We start from the raw sequence: 7,488 nt of genomic DNA on the forward strand, positions 1-7,488 counted from the left end.
GGTTAGACACAGGATTCATGGAGGTCAGTGAGGGTGGAAAAAGGTGCGATCAGTTCATCAAGTCAGTAAATCACAAAGCTGCACCCTTAATGTACTCTGCAAAATACTCTAGCAAATGAGTCACCTCACACTTCCAAACAGGAGATCACAATTCTCTATGTAAACATGAAACTATTGTCCCACTCCCATATGCAAATATTACTTGTACAACAATGGCATTTGTATAGTAAGTCAGTGAGACAATGAAGCAAAAACTTAGTTAAGAATATTAAACAGGCACCTAATCTTCACAATAATAGTTTCATAGCCCTTGTAGCAATCTTGTTAACATACAATGAAAGGATAATTACTAGAAGTTTTCTGAGCTGAATTTTATACAATGGAAGTTACGGGAGATCTAAGATTATCATTATGAGATTGAAATCTTATTTTCCTATTGGGGTTGCAAAGTTAAATATATGTAGAGAGCTATAAGAACTGCAATTACCCCCTAATTCAAAAGTGTGGGTTCAGATATAAAGTGTTATGGTCTGTATCTAGTTGTTCCACCAAAGCCTCATGCAGTCATGGGGCAGGGTTCTAGATTTTGTGATTAATTCATGATCCAATGCTGGGATTATGGGTGTTAGTTTTACACTCACTGTGGGTTTGGTAATCTGCATACAATATGAGAAGGGGAAGAGGCTAGCTAACTGCCCCAGCCACTGCTCCTCCTTTTGCTCTTTGCTGTTTTCTGAGGCCATGAATGGCTGCCCTCTTCCATGTGCCCTTCTGCCTTGGAGCCAGCAAAGTATGGACTGAAACTTCTAAAACTGTGAACTAAATAAACCTCTCTTTCCTTAATTCTGGATGTCTGGTATTTTGTCCCAGCAATGAGAGAAAAGTAACAAAGACATCAAAGAACCAAATCATCTACTAGTTGAGGTTAAAACATTATAAATATGAACAATATTTCTCTTCAAAAAGTAGAAGATGCAAATGAACTCTACAAAGTTTGTATAACTAATGTTGAAGAAAAACAACACAATCTAGAAAATACCAAAAGATAAATTTTAACATGACTTTGCACATTTGTTTTCCAGTGTGGTCTTACCCTTAAAGCTATAATGGTTAATCTCTTCCAGATGCAGCATCTGCAGGTGCCTCCCTTGCACACAGTTGCTAGTCTCTATGTGATAATGCCAAACTCTATGATCCAGGACAAGAATACAATGATACAATGAATTTGTCAAGGCTATACATTCAACTGAAGAAAAAAAGACGATGGGAATTTAAATGAGCAATTAACATCTACATACAGTCCCGCTGACTCTTTGGAGGAAGTTGTACACCTTTGTGACAGTTATAATAAAATTGAAGAGCACAGATGCTCCAAAAGTGCAGACACAACAGGTCCTTCTTTCATACAATCATGGACATTTGGGATGTTCTTTGATTTTGAGATACTGGAGGAAGCAGTGCATCTGGGGCTCTCTCTGAGTTCATAAGTTATTACATACAGGAGACTCATCATAAACTTCCATGAACTCCATCTAGTAGAACTATGTCTTCGCTGGGTGCTCTATGTGAAAATAAACCACCTTCCCTTTCACAAACTGGACTCAACTCTCTTGGAAAATTTATAAAAACACTGATGTCAAAGACAGCTGTCATTCTAAACATAATTTTTCAGATTAAGATCCCATATGAAATACAGAGATTGTGAAGGCACTGTAGTACTCCAAGGTTTTGAATGCAAGGAGTGTCTCCTTGTTTGTCACAGAAAGTGTTTGAAAAAATTAATCATCATTGGTGGTCATCAGAAACTTCCAGGGAAAATTAGTATAATTGGAGCAGAATTCATACAAGTTGAAAGAAAAGAACCAGATGGCATTCCTTTTATACTCAAAATATGTGCCTCAGAGATTGAAAATAGAGCCATGTCTTTCCAGGGAATTGATCATGTCTGTGGAAACAAAACTGAAACTGAAAATCTGTGTCAGACTTTCGAAAAGGGAATCTATCTTAGAATTTAGTGCCCAAAGCATCTGTGACATCTTAAAATTATACCTTCAACAGCTCCCAGAGCCATTTATTTTATTCCAATTGTATAAGGAATTTATAGACCTTTCAAAAGGAATCTGATATGTAAATAAAGAACAAGAGATAAAAAAAAGATAGTGCCGAGGAAAAAAGTATCCAAATACATGTGAAGTAAAGCAAATGCTTTTAATAAGCAAACACTTCCTAAGACAATTTCCAACATCAAATTTTAAGTCTTTGCGACCTCATGGTATATCTTAAGTGGATAGTAAATCAAGCAGAGGAAAACTAGATGAATGCCAAAAACTTGGGTGTTATATTTGGACCAAATCTCTTTAAGCCAAGTTCACACAACTGCTCCTGTCACTATCTCCTCCCTTGTTAAATATTTAAATCAGGCACTGTTGGTAGAGTTCCTCATAACTTACAGAAAAATTTTGATGGGTCTCTCTGCAGCCATATGATGTTGCATGCAGCACAGGTGTTGTTGAACCTCTGGTTGATCAAGGCTGTCTTGTAAAACCTGTTACCACCAGAAGACACAGATTCAGAACATTCCCTGAAGTCACTTCTTTTCCCCTTGAAAAGAAGATATCCATAGTGAAAGCAACATTTTTGAACTCAAATATTTGAAAAATCAGAGCACAAGCAAAATGCACCAGAAAAATGTGATACATGTTTTATTGACAACAAAGTGCATTTGCTTCTAGACCCACACCTTGAGTAAGCATCCCAAAATAAGGAGGATATTTCTACAACCTCTAAACCATTTATTGTGAAACCTGTTAGGGTAAGAAAAAACTTGTGCGGAACTGTACTCCAAGGACCAAGATTAGACCTTGAGTGAACTTATAGGTAAGCTTACCCATAGATAGAGCACTTCTTGCCAGCCCTCCTCGTGCAGAAAATAGAAAACATATGGGAAATGTAAATTCAGAAAAGTTTTGCAAATTCCTTCCTTTTAAGGCCTTAATAGTAAAGATACTCCTGCTAATGTTTGTTTAAATTTAATGGCATTGACCAACAAACTACAGGAAATGTGGAGCAAACAGTGTGAAGGGAACAACTAAACTGCTAAGAATACAATAGTAATGTTCAGTGGTCTCCAAGAAAAACGAGTGACAACACACCTCAGGATCAGTGGAGATGATCCCAGTAGTGCCATGCATCCCAGCAAGCCTTACAAAGAGCCACTCAGGTCAGCAAGAGAGGCTTCAGAGAGACAATCCTTGGATTCCTACCCTCTTGCTTTTGTCAGAGCACCCAGAACACGGTAGCCCCAGCACTGGACAATTTTTTTTTTTTTTGGCGGAATAGGGGATTGAACTCAGGCCCTTGTGCTTGCCAGGGAAGCCCTTCTTTCACCAAGCCATCACCCTGGCCCTTGGACAATATTTTATAAGCCACACAGTGTTTACAGCAGCCATGCCAGCGAGATGAGTAGAAACCGATTTGTGTCTCAGCAGTAGTGCCTCCTGGCTCAACTCATACTGCCCAGGGGCAGGTGGCAAAATCACTTCCATACTCATACGACACATCTGCTTGTCTCACACAGCTGAGTAGTCAACCTAAAGGAACTCTGAGGAGCATGACTTGCCTAATGTGACTCCAGTGTGACTCCAGAGACCAAAGCCAAAATGAATGCAACAATTTGAAGACCTTAAGGACAAAGTCCCACAGTTTGTATAGGGTTATCAAAACTCAGGATATTTTTGTTGTTGTTGTTTGATAGTTTGTCTTACAAAAGACCATTTTGACAGGACCTCCACTGTATAGAATTGCCAAAGTGAGGCATTTGCTCTGTGTTGTGTTACATTTATTGGTCATATGGGATGGTAGAGTGTTTCATTAGAGCCACATTTGTGCCTCACTGGAATTATCTCTAAATTATCTTGTTTTACAATTTAGAATTTGAATAAAAATGATAGATTCATAATATTAATGTTATGACTTTCCCTATAAAATGATCCAGTTAAATGCATTCATAGTATTTGATAAAATTCTCAACTAATAGATGCAGCTTTGGGAAAATCTGCTTTTTTAAATGAAACTATATGCTTATTTGTAAAATATTTCTGAGTGGCAGAAATATCCTTATTTGATACAAATGTTTTCCACATAACTTTATAGTACATTTTTTACTGTTTTTGGATTTTAGAATATATGTAATTTTTATTTGTCTTTTACATGTCTTAAATTTTGTCTTGTATAGTTGGGTGCTCCTACATTGGGTGCATATATATTTATAATTGTTATCTCTTCCTCTTGCAGTTTTCCCCTAGCAAGTATATGGTGACCTTTTTTATCTCTTTTTCTCTTTCTAAAATATCTGCCAATACTCTTTGCAGAGTTTGTTTCATTGTCATGAATTTCTTCAGTAGTTCTTTATCGTGAGAGATAGTTTTGCAGGATACATCAGTCTGGGTTGAAAGTTGTTTTCTTTCAGGACCTGCAATATCTCACTCTAATCTCTTCTTGATTTGGTTGTCTGTGTTCAGAAATCTGTCATGATTCTAATGGGCTTTCCATTACAAGTGCTCTGTTTCTGCTAATAGTTTTTAGTATTCTGTTCTTTTCTTCAATTTCTGGGATATTGATTATTATGTGTATATGGTGAAATTTGTTTTGATTGTGGCCAGCTGGAGTTCTATATGCTTCAATTGTCTATATATCAGATACTTTCCCCATGCTTGTAAAATTTTCTGCTATTTCTGCAAATACTTTTTTATGTTTTTGTGTCATCTCCAGCTGTTTCATTGATAACTATTAGTCTTATATTATTTTACTTTGCATCATCTTGAAGCTGTTGTATTATTTTTTGGTTTAGTTTTATTTTTAAGGACGATTCTTTCCATGTTCACTGGTTGCAGAGCTTTCTTCAAGGTCTGAAATTCTGTCTTCTCTTTCATTCAAGCAGTTTTTCCAGCTTTCAGTGGCATTCTTAATGTCTTGGATATCTATTTGTATATGTTTCTTGCGTTCTAACTTGTTCTTGTATTGTTCATTCTATGTTTCTATCATTTTCCTACCACCTTCCATTTCTTATCTGTTTCTTAGATTTATTGAACAATTGTTTCATGAATGTTGTCATTTCTTTTTTACTTTAGAGATTATTTCTGATTTGATTTTCCTCCATAGCCTGCTGAAGTTTCTTCACTTCAGTTTCTATCATCTCAGAAATTTCAGGTGTATGACTTCCAAGTTCTTCTATGACCTTATTTCCTGGACTTATTTTGGGTGGGCTAGAGATCTGAGATTGCCTCTTGTTCCTTCATTTTGTCACTTTTAGCAATGATGTAAGATGGACATGGTACAGGTCAGCAAGGCTCTCAGAAGTATGAAAAGACAGGTTAGGCTCACTAAAACTCTTATTACATGGAGTTCAATGTGCTTTCTACCTCATGAAGGAAAGGGGGCAAGCCATAGTTCAAGAAGGATCCAGTGGTGATGAGTGTAGGCTGAAGATGTGCAAGGTTCTCTTAATGGTGAATTGGCACAGAGTAGCCCTCAGCAAGGCTGATGAAGGTTGCTATGGTAGTTATATATATGATATATATATATATATATATATATATATATATAGAGAGAGAGAGAGAGAGAGAACAATCAAAATGAAAGACATTGGGCCAGCCAAACAGCTCAGCAGATTAAAGCACCTGCTTAGGCAGACGCAGGGGCCAGGGGTTCGATCCCCCAGGGTGCATTGAGACAGTGATTTAGACTGAGCGTGGCGGCACATGCCAGTAAGCCCAGCTCTTGGGAGGCTGTAAACAGGAGGATCACTACAAATCTGATCTAGTAGTGAGACCCTGAACAAACTGTAGACCCTTCCCTAAAATACAGAAAAAAAAAAAGAAAGACATTAACACAGACACAGATTTAGAAAATAGAGGAACTTAAGAAAATAATGTCCAACATAGAAAATCAATGAAAAAGATTCAAGGAGAAATCCAAGAAATTAAATGCTCCATGGGAAGCATACGCAGAAGCTTGAATGGAGGTGAAAGAATGTCAGACCTAGAAGACAAGAATGTTACTAACAACCAGGAATAGAAACATATCTTAAAAACATCAAGAGACCATGAAAAGTCAATCCAACAGCTAAAAGATGAATCAAAGAAGAACACGATTGATTGGAATCAGTGAGAAAGCTGGAGACAGCACAGAATTCATTAAAAATATTTTCATAGAAATAATAGCAGAAAACTCCCCAAACAAATTAAGAAACATATAGATTCCAAATACCCAGGACCAAAATAATCTACACCAAAGTATATCATAAGATTCCAGAAATTCAGCACAAGAACAAACTATTATAAGCAGCTAGAGAAAAGAAAGAAATCACCTTATCTCAGTTACTTTTCACTCATTGCTGGAACAATATACCCAATACCTAAAATTTAGGAAGGAAAGGCTTATTTAGCTCACAAGTTTCAGTCCATACTTGGCTGGCCCCAGGACAGAAGGAAGCAGTTTACGGTGGTAGAGAACAGCAGAGATCAGAGGAAGGAGCAGCAGTTGCAGTATCTGTCAAGCCTCTCTCCCATCCTTCCAGGCTGACTTCAAAGACTGGAGCTCCACCTCAAAGATCAGAGCTCTTCCAAAGTGGCATGGCTGCAAGTGTGGAGAAGAAGATCAGAACTCCTCGAGGGAAGTAGGGTGAGCAGAAGCCTTCCTCAACCCTTTTATATAGCACCTTTGTGCTGAGTCACACTAGGGCAGGCTTTCCCTACCCTAGGGCAGGGTCCACATGCCCCAGAGCATGGAATTGCCAAGCCAATCCAGCCAATTTTCTGACATCTTAAGTTATTAAGAATGTATCAGAATGATGGGCTGGGGGAATAGCTCAGTAGAATAAGCACTTGCCTGGCAAGCACAGGGTTCTGAGTTCAATGCCTGCTATGGCACACAGACACACAAAAAAAGATATATTAGAATGAGATAACAGACCAAAAACACCAATAGAAAGAAGCTACTAACCAGGGAAAGGTTTTAAATAGAGGAGAAAGGGAATGGACAATAGGAAAACAATATGAAAAAGATAAATCAATATGGTAAGTCTTTGACAGTATCACAGCAGAGAGACAGGCAGAAGGAAAAGGGGAAAGGAGATTTATTATAAAGGGAAAAGGGCTTCATTATCTTGGATGACAGAGAATTTGGGAAGATAAGGAATTCTCTGGATTGGAAAAAAGGGAGGCTGAGACTTTTATTGCCTTTTGCCTAGGACGGGGTTTAAGGGGGATATTTAGATATACCTGAGCTAACTGGGCCTTCCCTGAGGTGGTGGGAAAGGAGAAAGGAAATTGCACCCTGGGCTGAGTTGGAGAAGGAAGGAGGTGGTCTCTGGGAAGATGAGCTGTCATTTTATAGACTTCGGCCATATTAGATGATCACCATAGCCATTCAGTAATTCAAACCATGGCCATAACCTATCACAATACATATTAGGTATAATTATCAAAG

General features: G+C 37.9%; 1 pseudogene; it reads left to right on the plus strand.

The window, feature by feature from the left end:
- Positions 1–941: 941 nt before the first annotated feature.
- Positions 942–4,304, plus strand: LOC101577113 (annotated as a pseudogene).
- The last annotated feature ends 3,184 nt before the right edge of the window (positions 4,305–7,488 follow it).

This window comes from Octodon degus, unplaced genomic scaffold (assembly GCF_000260255.1).
Source record: "Octodon degus isolate 3935 unplaced genomic scaffold, OctDeg1.0 scaffold00165, whole genome shotgun sequence".
NCBI classification, from domain to species: Eukaryota; Metazoa; Chordata; class Mammalia; order Rodentia; family Octodontidae; genus Octodon; species Octodon degus.